Consider the following 11,826-nt stretch of genomic DNA (forward strand, 5'->3'; position numbering starts at 1 on the left):
TTATAGCACAGATAAAGAAATATATTATCTATATATTTATCTATGGTTTATAGAAAGCAGTGCTGTGAAAAATCGATAATAGTGAGTTCTCGAAACGATAATAACCGACATGATAGAAAGTAGTGCTGTGAAAAATCGATAATAGTGATTTCCTAAACCGATAAAAACCGTCCTAAACTCATTCAATTTTTTTATCTTAGAAAATAAAACACCTGTGAGTTTATTACAAACTTTATTAATTTCTTAAGTTGATACTTGGTATATACAAAAACTCATTTATTATAAATAATAAGTGTTCTAAAATGAATATAAAACTAAAATTAACTACAATTAAGATAACTGAAGCTAAAAATTTTGCGCCCTTGGTAGGGTACCCATCACGCAGGCAGCGTTCCCGCGCTGGATTGCTATGGCCAATCTTTGCGCGAGAAAGCTGCCTGCGCGAGGATCACCTGTGGCCTCCCTTAGGAATTTACTGAGCACCTTGTGGAGTCCCCGAGCCCCCCTACCCCATGGACCTAGTGTCTCGACGCCAAAGGCTACATATTCGTAGTATGCGCCGAGACAACTATATTTATTCGCCTTGAAGAGTTCTCATTTATTCTCGAGTATACATTATAAAATATTACTTAGTATAGCTGTTTCCACGTAGTTAAGTGATTGAAGAAGAGTGTAGGTAAGCTTTTTGGCCTCAATAACTGATCTGTCTTTGATTTGAGATAACAATGCTTTAGCATGGCGCTGTAGGTTGAAGCCTTAAGGTGGTCCCCAAATTGTTTACCGAAGGCGGAGAAGACTTCTGGAACAGGTAGGTTAAAGATTCGGTTTTTGAGAAGCGAGACGTAACAAGTCATGAGTGTAGACGATTTGTGTGTAAGCAAAACGATACTGTGCAAAAATAACTGTCGAACAGTCAGGCCCATAGCTTCAGCGTAGAGTTCAGAAGTTGGAAATCGAAAGGGTCATTGTCCAGACTCTGGTCACAGCTAGGAGCCTTGCGTGGTCCCTTCCCGACGAAGTGTCAATTGGGGATTTTAGAACGGCAGTGGGGGCTAAGTTGTCCCAGGCCCTTATTGCCTCTCGGGTCTAGGTGGCACATCTGGCAGTTTAGCTAGCCAGGCTTTCTTGGCCTCATCCAAGCACGCGACCTCGCAGTTTGTTATTTTAAGGATTTTACCTGCGAGATCAGACGTGCTATGGATTGAGGACAAGAATGCCGGCAGAGCAATACTCGATATTTTGCGTGTTCCTAAACCGCCAAACCTAATGGGCAAAGAATCTTGGGTCCAAGCCGGTTCATTCAAACGGACATTCAAAATCGATTCCAGTTGTGACTTAAGGAGACTATCGATAGGTTGGACTAAACTAGCGACTTTCCAGATAGCGCAGCAACGGAGCAAGTACGTAAATTTGGGAACCAACAACAACATTTTAAAATAAATAAGGCCGAATGGCTACTAATTTTGACTAAACGATCTGAATCTGATCTAAACTCGAAAAACTTTGAAGTACCTGGGCTGCTAAAGAGGGTTCTACGTTTTCGGAAATGTACAATTCACATTTGTCGAAGTTAAGTTTCAGGTCAATGGCGCTAAATTTCTGTATAACTAGGGATAAGTCACGTCGCTCTCCGGATAGCCTGGAAAGAGTAATAATAACGGGAAAAGTTGAAGGCACGACACCTCAGGGCCCTCCTCCTACTAGATGGTGTGCTCAAATTACGGCACCTATGCTATTAAAACTGCACGAGGCCATGCGCTTGGCGGAGAACAGAACCCTATGGAGGAGCCTGGTCTTCAACAGAAGGATATGATGTCACGATCCTCAGTATTGAGGGACCGACTGAAGAAGAGGGATAAGTCTGCCAGAACCGTATGTGAGTCTCCGCTGATGGTGCCGTCGTCCAGGTACCAAACATGCAGTATGAACGTGAGACTATGAATAGCTGAATTAATAGCCAGACTTAATATATGGTATATATATATATATGTATATATATATATATATATACATATTTGTTCTTATTGCACAATTTGAATACTGAATGTACAAATATGCTGTACCTATGTTTTTAAACACTGAACTGTACAAAATATATTCTGGTAGAATTTACAAACGGATACACTGTACTCGTTACAAAATCTAACATGTTTGTCTAAAGATTTTTCAAAAACTAATCTTTGAATTAATATATTTAAATAGGATAAGGTAAACACAAATATAACTGTAAAAAGGAAGTAGGAACTAACTGAATTACCGTCACACACTCAACTCAACAGTCGAAATTATATATACCTAGGTCTATTATATACTTTAAGCCGTATCAGCTGTGGGCTGTGTGTGATAGTGTGTGTGTTAATTATTACGCTATGAGCTGATCCTCATTAACCCCTGACGCAGAATGGCTACAGAATCACAATCTCCAAGTTAATACGCATAAAATAAAACTCATTCAGTTAAGACCCTACCAAAACGAACCCATATATCTAACTTTAACCAATATAATAAGTTTATGGCAAAAATAAATTTTTGGTACAAGCTTTTATCGCTGACTGTACTTTTATTCCACGGGCAACTAATACTCATCGAGACAATTCTATAAACCCCAAACACAATTAGGTTTCGTTGTTTTATCACAGAGTTCCTATGGCCACCTCCTGTCTCGCCTTACTTATGTATACAAATTTCCAGCTTCATTGGAAGTCGGGAAGTGGGTCAAATTTAACTTGCAAGATTTGACCCGTATAAACATAGTTACATAGTCTGTACTAAATATGGTCCATCAATGAAAATAGAGTGTATAAAGGCGGATTGTCAAAGTAAATTATGTAGCCACTGTAAATTGACTGCCAATATCTTTCCACAGAAAATTAAAACTGTTAGAACGCCATTTGACTTTGATCCATAAGGCTGATTAAGACGGCGCGCGAAGCGTATGCGATTTTAGCTACATTGCGGACTGTTGGTTAAGTCCAATTCAACCGACCGATCAAAAACCGCAATGTAATGAAACTCGCTCGAGTTCTCGCATCGACTAAATGAGCCCTTTTATTCTTTCACTGATATGTGTAAATTTGTTAAATATTGAAAAACGCCATCTACTCGACTGTAGGCCAAAGGTTATGGCGCCATCGCTCGAAAAGATTGCACCATACCTTTGGCCTACTCTCGAGTAGATGGTGTTAATAAGTTTACACATATCAAATACTATTACTTATTCTGTAATATCAGTGAAAGAATAATGATCAAAGTCAAATGGCGTTCTAACAGGTTTAATCTTCTGTCGAAAGATGGCAGTAAATGTAGGTACTGTAAGTAGCTACATAATTTACCATGACAGTAACTCTCTATTCAAAATTCTCTTTGATACCATGTTTCAAAGATGGATTTAAAAACAATTTATCTGGTTAAAGTCCTAAGCTACCTATTAGGCAGACTCTTAATAAAGTAAACTCGATTTCACTTTCATGAGCTTCTTCAGCAATTCTTTCTTCGTTGTATTGTAATCTGTAACAAGTAAAATTAATTTAAATGAAACTCCGTAGAAATCTTTGGTCTCTTAAATGCATTCGTACAATGCAAACATAAGTACATCCGCGGAAAAATTAAAAGATGTATGAGAACCTTTTACCAAGTGGATGAAATTAGGCTTGTTTTAAGCAATGGTATGTATGCAGGCAGAGATTAAAAAGTATTATTTGGTACTATTCCGCCGTATACATCCTTTAAAACGAAGATGAGATAATAATATACTGTGCGTAAATATTAACCAATAACTTTGGAATTAATGTTTCAAACTGCTGAGAGATAAACATATTTTTTTAATACGAGTAACAATACCATATTCACTTACCTAGTCTTTTGATTTGCTCGCTGCGTAAACTAGAGCAGCGGTCGGCAACCTTTTAGCAGCCAAGGGCCACATAGTAGTTAAGGAAGTTGACGCGGGCCGCACTTTTGTTAATATGTGTGACTTTAATCAGACATTGTTGTTTGACAATATTACATACAAAATAGCCAGGGGGGCTCGCGGGCCGCTTGTTGCCGACCGCTGAACTAGAGAATCCCTAGATCCGCCAGGTTGTTTGTCAGCAAAGCGGGGGCGTTTCGCTGGTATTGCCGCTGAAATCAAATAATCCGCATAATTATAGAGGTACTAGCTGCTCGCCTCTTTATTAGTAGTATTAGTACCTACCTACTTAAAAATGGAGACCTATAAGCTCTAGAAACCACGGACCGGAAGACGCAGCGTGGGAAGGCCCTCTACAAGATGGAGTTGTATGGGGTCGGCGCGTGACCGGCCGCTGTGGAGATCGTTGAGGGAGTTCTTTGGCCATCAGTGGACGTCTTTCGGCTGATATGATGGTTATGATGATGATGAAGCTTTCGGAAACCCGTCGCGCGAGTGACTAAAAATACGTAAATGCTCTACCCATCCATGCAGTATCATACCATGACCGTGCTGTCGTGAACGTATCAAGCATGGAATGTAAGTTAGTAATAAATAAGAGCTCGTCAACATAGGTAGAGTTTTTTTGATACTCCTACAGTCAGCAGCAGATGTTGCTAAGCGGACGAGGTGTTCAAAATTACCTTGATACCATCTTGATACGCACTTATTCTCTTAACAATAAAAGTCGCGTTAAGATCATTTTGAACACCTGGCCCTTATAGTAAATAACCTTATAATCGGTCAAGTCCTATAAATTAAATACCTTTGTACTTAAATTACATACTTCACTGCAGGCTTCACTATTATACGGACTCTACTTGTCTGGTCTAATGTATGGTTTTAAACCATAACCATTTCTTGTTCGGTGGACAAGTCGCATGCTCAATAGGCAATAGCATTAATTGAGCCAATAACATTTTTTTTTCTCAATTCTACGCTTACCTTTATCCGGTCGAATGCTTATTCCAGATTTCAGACAAGCTTGGCCTGTACTCGTAGATGCAGTAGCTGAAGTTTGTGCTGGAACATTTCACACGTTAAAATAAATTTTAAAAATAAATTACAAACATAGGTACCAACATAAAACATTAATAGTTAGTACCTTCACTTATTTTTATTTGTCAGTCGTAGTTAGCTGTTAACCAAGCAGGTAAGACTTAGACCGTTTAAATACCTTACTTTGAACTTCTTATCTGTTTTATACCGATCTATGTTTTACCTAGTAATAGCTGATACTAATGACCTGCTTGAAGACATGCATATCGGCGTCCGCGTGAGAGCAAATCTCGCATACTACCGAATACCTAGTAGGTAAAGAATCCTCAAGTAAACTATTAAAGAGCATGCGAAGACCATCCCCGTATAAATCCTTAAGCGGACGCACACATTTAAAAAACCGGTTTCGATGAAACTTGCATGGGGTATGAACTTTAAGATGTTTTGCCCCGTTTCTTAATTCCCAATTATACCACACTCGTAGTTCGTACCTATCAATAAGCGAGATTATCATACTAATACGTACACGTACATTAGAACGTTAGTGATAAACCGGTTTTGATAAAACTTCCACTGAATAACCTACTAAGTTGAGATAAATGTACCTATGCCAAAAATATTTAATAGAAAAAAACCGACTTCTCAAAACAGTCTGAAATGCCATATATGAATGACGACTGGTCTGGCCTAGTGGGTAGTGACCCTGCATATGAAGCCGATGGTCCCGGGTTCGAATCCTGGTAAGGGCATTTATTTGTATGATGATACAGATATTTGTTCCTGAGTCATGGTTGTTTTCTATGTATTGAAGTATTTATATATTATTTATATCGTTGTCTGAGTACCCACAACACAAGCTTTCTTGAGCTTACCGTGGGGCTTATTCAATTTGTGTAAAAATGTCCTATATATATTTTTTATATATATATGTAAATTATTGGCTGGCATTTAACTGATCACAGTGATCACCATATATAGTAATCCACTTCGTCACCTTTTCCTAGTAGCATTTCGTTTCTGTAAGGGTCGCAGTTCTTACCTAACCTAATATTAACCTTACCCACTTTTATACTCGTAGTAGCATTTCGTTTCTCTAAGAAGCGCTATATAGTGGCCGAGCGGTAAGAGCGTGCGATTTGCAATCCGAAGGTTCGCGGGTTCAAACTCGGCTCGTACCTACCAATGAGTTTTTCGGAACTTATGTACGAAATATCATTTGATTGAAGGAAAAAATCGTACTAATCCCAATAAGGCCTCGTTTACCCTCTGAGTTGGAATGGAAGTACAAATGGCAGTCGCTTTCGTAAAAACTAGTGCCTACGCCAATTCTTGGGATTCGTTGCCAAGCGGACCCCAGGCTCCCATGAGCCGTGGCAAAATTCCGGGACAACGCGAGGAAGATGATGATGATGATAATGATGATTTCGTTTCTCTAAGGGTCACAGTTTTATCCTACCTAACCTAACCCACAAAATCGAAATCGCCAAATGTGTACTATGCGTCGTTCAAGAGTTCTGTTCTGATAATCATCAGCAGTTCCACTTCATCAAATGTGACAGTTTTTAATGTAAATGCTTGATTTTTTGATTAAAATACATAAATCTCTGTACGTATGCCTTTAAAATTTGAGGAGTTCTCTCGATTCCTCATGGATCCCATGTTCAGAACTCGAGCTTGACATAAATGTGGCTTAAAAACGTGAGCTATGCGTCGTTGAAGAGTTCCGTTCTTGGCCATCATCAGTTCTACTTCATCAATTGTCACTTTTTCAATGTAAATGCTTGATTTGTTGATAAAAACACAAAAATCACTATATGTATGCCTTTAATTAAAGATTTGAGGAGTTCCCTCGATTCCTCATGGATCCCATCATCAGTAGGTACCTACTCGAGCTTAACAAAAATGTGGCTTAAAACCTTAACTTGCTTAATAGTAATTTCGAAGACCTATCGAATGATGTGCTTATGTTGATATTTCTCAAGAAAAAAACAATTTTAGTTTCATACGACGACGACCGGTCTGGCCTAGTAAGTAGTGACCCTGCCTGTGAAACCGATCGGATCCCGGTAAGGGCATTGTATGATGAACACAAATATTTGAGTCATGGGTGTTTTCTATGTATATAAGTATGTATTTATCTGTATAAGTATGTAATGTATATCGTCGCCTAGCACCCATAGTACAAGCTTTGCTTAGTTTTGGGCTAGGTTGATCTGTGTAAGATGTCCCCTAATATTTATTATTTATTTATTTACCTACCCATGGAGTATATTTTAAACTACGTACCGAAGCGTAAAGTAAGTACATCAACACCAATTAATTAACGTCCATTAATGGACGGCTGGCAGTCCTCAAGTATGAGTTTCTCCAGAAACTTCCTACCTCGCACAGACAAACTGTCGAATGAACTGCCGCGTGCGGTATTTCCGGACCGTTTCGACCTTCAAACCTTCAAGAAAAGAGGCCAGCATCGAAATTAGGAAATTACAACCCCTACGGTGTTGCGACTGTAATGTAATAATAAAATACCCTTATACTTATCTTATAGTTTTGGAGTAAAATTAAATAAATAAATAAATAAATATTGGGGACATCTTACACAGATCAACCTAGCCCCAAACTAAGCAAAGCTTGTACTATGGGTGCTAGGCGACGATATACATACTTATATAGATAAATACATACTTATATACATAGAAAACACCCATGACTCAGGAACAAATATTAGTGTTCATCACACAAATAAATGCCCTTACTGGGATTCGAACCCAGGACCATCGGCTTCGCAGGCAGGGTCACTACCCACTAGGCCAGACCGGTCGTCTGTTAACAATTACTGCATAAGTGCATTACTGTTAATTACTGTATAAGTGTTTCTTTTTTTGCTATTTTGGCCACGGAACCCTAAAAACGTTCACAAATCGGACTATCGGTTTCGAAGAGAAACGTGGACAAACTACTTGAGATCTGTGTGAAAACTAAAATACTTTTACCTAAAAGCAAAACTAGCATAATTACCATTTTCACTGTTTGATGTTGACAGAGGTACTCTGGCATGTGAAGATCTGATCTGAATCTGGTTTGCAGCTGAAATTTAAATTATTGTAAAAGAAATAAGGTAGAAGTACTAGTGCTTGACGCTGCACTAGTATTCGACATGGGCACTTTATGTCAAAGTAATATAGGTTAAATTTGAACAGCGAAGATTTTTCTGTATTCAAATTTAATCCTTGTCACTTTGACATAAAGTGCCCATGTCGAATACTAGTGCAGCGTCGAGCACTAGTACTTCTACCTTAATTTAACATTTTTAGATTAAGTACTATTAGGTATAACTCCATACGCCGTGCACCGCAATAACGCGGTTGGGAGCGGCAATTTATCTAGAAAAAAAAAAAGATCTTCATGGACTTTCCATGTGCGACGGTAATCGCTTATTTACAGGTGATTCGTGTCCTCGTTTGCCTCCTATATAACTTATATAGAAAAGCCTATGTTTATTTTAATATCCTTATATCTTATAGTTCTTGAGTAAAATGGCTGTGATCTACGGACGGACGGACGGGCGGACTGACCGACGGACATGACGAAACTATAACGGTTTCATTTTTGCCATTTTGGCTACGGACGGAACCCTGAAAACGATCACAATTCGGACTAACCAATTCGAAGAGAAACGTGGGTAAACTGAGGGCCTCTCGCGAAACACGTTCGCAGTGTTACTTCTCTGTCGCACATACGTACGAATTTACAAGTGCGACAGAGAGGCAACACGTCGAACGTGGTTCGCGGTAGGCCCTCTGAAGTCTGTGTGAAAATACTTTTAAAGATAACTAGCATATATAGATGGTCAAGCAAATCTTGTCAGTGGAAAAAGGCGTGAAATTCAAATTTTGTATCGGACGATATCCCATCGCGCCTACATTTTTCAAATTTGCCGCCTTTTTCTACTGACAAGATCTGCTTGACCAACTATAATACCATTTACCTACACTGTTCGATGTCGATGGTCTGGCACGTAAAGGTTTGCAGCTGAAATTTAAAATTCTGGTGAAAAATTATTTTAATATTTTTAACATTAGGACATGATGTCACGATCCTCAGCATTGAGGGAACGACTGATGATGATGATGATGATGAGATGATCTATTTTTTATGGGTAATCAAATATACCTACTGTTACTGTCTGTCTTTCGGGGCTCCCTGAGGATGGGGGCCCTGGGCACGAGCCCCGTGTGCCCTTATGGGAAAGACGTACTGACTTATATATTAAACCACTTATTCATAAAACTTAGCATCTACCTTTGTTAAATTTGTCCCTTTCTAACAAACACAAATGACAAAATGACGGATAAAGATAATCGATTATCAAGGGCTTAAAAGCGTTTATGAATAATGTCATAAGAATACTGTTGTTGAAATTGAAATAAGTACCTTCAATTCAATCTCTCATAGCATAGCATACTTAGTACCTATTGATTGAAGTTTCTTGTTAGATGGACATTGTTTCCATCAAAAAATAGGTAGGTAATACTAATAAGTAATTACAAATAATGAAATAGCTGTAAGTACCTACTCTGGACTGGAATAACCGTGATGTGCACAAAAACAGGCCAATTCGAACATACACTGAAATCAGAATAATAATTTATTTTAATCATCATCATGCATTCATTGTTAAATTTAGTCATCGTGCGTCTTGCCCGCACCAATACATGTACGGAAAAGTACGATATTTGAATGACATTAGTTAGATGTCATTATGATCCAACCTCACAAACACCCAATTATATGACAAATTGTTTACAGTACCTATATTAGGTATTCAGTAAAATTCCTCCTCCTTAGAAGGTAGGTAGTGTATGCCGTTTATACATGTTTTAGGGTTCCGTACCCAAAGGTTAAAAGCGGGACCCTAATATTACTAAGACTCCGCTGTCCGTCCGTCTGTCTGTCTGTCTATCACCAGGCTGTAACTCATGAACCGTGATAGCTAGACAGTTGAAATTTTCAAAGATGATGTATTTCTGTTGCCGCTATAACAAGGAATACTAAAAACAAAATAAAATAAATATTTAGTGGGGCTCCCTTATAACAAACGTGATTTTTTTGCCGTTTTTTGCATATGGGCACGGAACCCTTCGTGCGCGAGTCCGACTTGCCCTTGGCCGGTTTTTTAAATTATAATATTAGGTCTTGGTACAAAGTTTGTTTGGGGTTAGCTGGATGAAGGGATAACTTCATCTTTATAATTTAAAATGTATCTGTTGCTGTGCTGGACTGTTTTAAACTTACCTACGATAAAATGTTTATTACTTACCTAATCACTTAGTGCTACTTGCACCATACCACTAACCCGGGGTTAACCGGTTAAACCATTAACCTAGTGTCAAATTGTACTGGTAACCATGGTTACTCTAGGTTGAATCAGTTAACCCCGGGTTAGTGAATGGTGCAAGTGGCCCTGTGGGCTACAACTAAGGCTAATTACTAATTATGGCTAATAGAAAGTTACCTCGTCTACTTGCAGCATGTTGAGGAAATTCTCATAATAAATGGTATTCCGACAGTGCATGGAGGTGCGGAAAGATTTAACTTTGGATAGGCTCTTTTTAGGGTTTTGTAGTCACCTAGAAACCCTTATAGTTTCGCCATGTCTGTCTGTCCGAGGCTTTGCTCCGTGATCGTTAGTGTTAGAAAGCTGCAATTTGGCATGGGTACATATATCATGCATTGCGGCAGCGATAAATTAAAAACTATAAAAAAAATTTTTTGTTCCAATAGCGTGGGGTACCGTTGGATAGGTCTTTCAAAACGAATAAGGAGACCCTTTTTTGATATAGTAAATTTTTCGGAAATAATCGCTCCAAAAGAAAAAAAATATGTGCCACCCCTCTATCTTTTGAACCATGGGTCCAAAAAGTATGACAAAAATCGTGAAACAAAAGCTTAATAAATAATTTCAATGAAAACTATAGCAAACATCATGATCGGTCCAGTCGTTTTTGAGTTATTGCTAAAAATCTCCTTTTTCTTAGTAAAAAGACGCACAAAGCGCTGCAAATAGGTACTCCCTGTAATTTATAATGTACCTACATGATACTTACGAATATCCCCCGTTTGGCCTATTTTGACAGAATCGTAACTACGAAACTCTACACTGAGCAATTGAGCATGGCTCGACATGTAGCTTATTTTCTGTCTTGCCAAAGTCTCTCCGTTCAAAATGATCGCCACAAACGTGACGAATCTTCTGCAACTTTTCTATGGATAAATGAACGAGATCTTCTTTTCCAGTCTAGCTTATCTAACCCAAGTTATACACCTGTAAGCAACGTGGTTTTGGCTTCCTTTTCATTGTGTACTGTAAACATAATATTGAGGGACACAAATGATGCAAATTAAAATAAGTATTGCAAACATAAGAGGAAGATAGTAGTAGTAAGTATGTGCTTTAAAGTGATTGCGACATTTGGGTTCATGCAGGACTACTTTCAGATAACAAAAATATGAAATTGAATAACACGTAAGCTTTTATAGTAATAAAAGGTCATATTTGAAAAAGAAATGGAGATTATAGAGATTCGATGATGATAAAACAACGTGCGTTGTGTCGGTCTAATAAGTACCCTGTGCCCTAACTATTAGAAGAGACTTATAGGTAGCAAACATAGCAAATTCAAATAATACACTGCATAAGTAGCAAATAACATTTTTAGGAATTTATAAATTGAAATAGACGTCATCTTTGAATGCCTGGAAAGTATTTGACCAACAACTTTGATAACTTAGAGACTGATGACCCCACAGTCAAACTCATTGTTGAGTTTTGCTGGGCTATGACTATTTTTAAGAATACCTCTGTATTTTATTAAATA

The 11,826-nt window shown here is 38.3% G+C and overlaps 1 long non-coding RNA gene across 1 annotated transcript; it reads right to left on the reverse strand.

Moving 5' to 3' along the window:
• Positions 1 to 3,322: 3,322 nt before the first annotated feature.
• On the reverse strand, positions 3,323 to 8,252 carry LOC134797303 (uncharacterized). The gene is made up of 4 exons (XR_010145068.1): positions 7,967 to 8,252; positions 4,895 to 4,972; positions 3,854 to 4,122; positions 3,323 to 3,507 (listed from the first exon to the last, which is right to left on the reverse strand). It is a non-coding gene; the product is annotated as an uncharacterized LOC134797303 (long non-coding RNA).
• Positions 8,253 to 11,826: the final 3,574 nt, after the last annotated feature.

Source organism: Cydia splendana, chromosome 15 (assembly GCF_910591565.1).
Source record: "Cydia splendana chromosome 15, ilCydSple1.2, whole genome shotgun sequence".
Lineage (NCBI taxonomy): Eukaryota > Metazoa > Arthropoda > Insecta > Lepidoptera > Tortricidae > Cydia > Cydia splendana.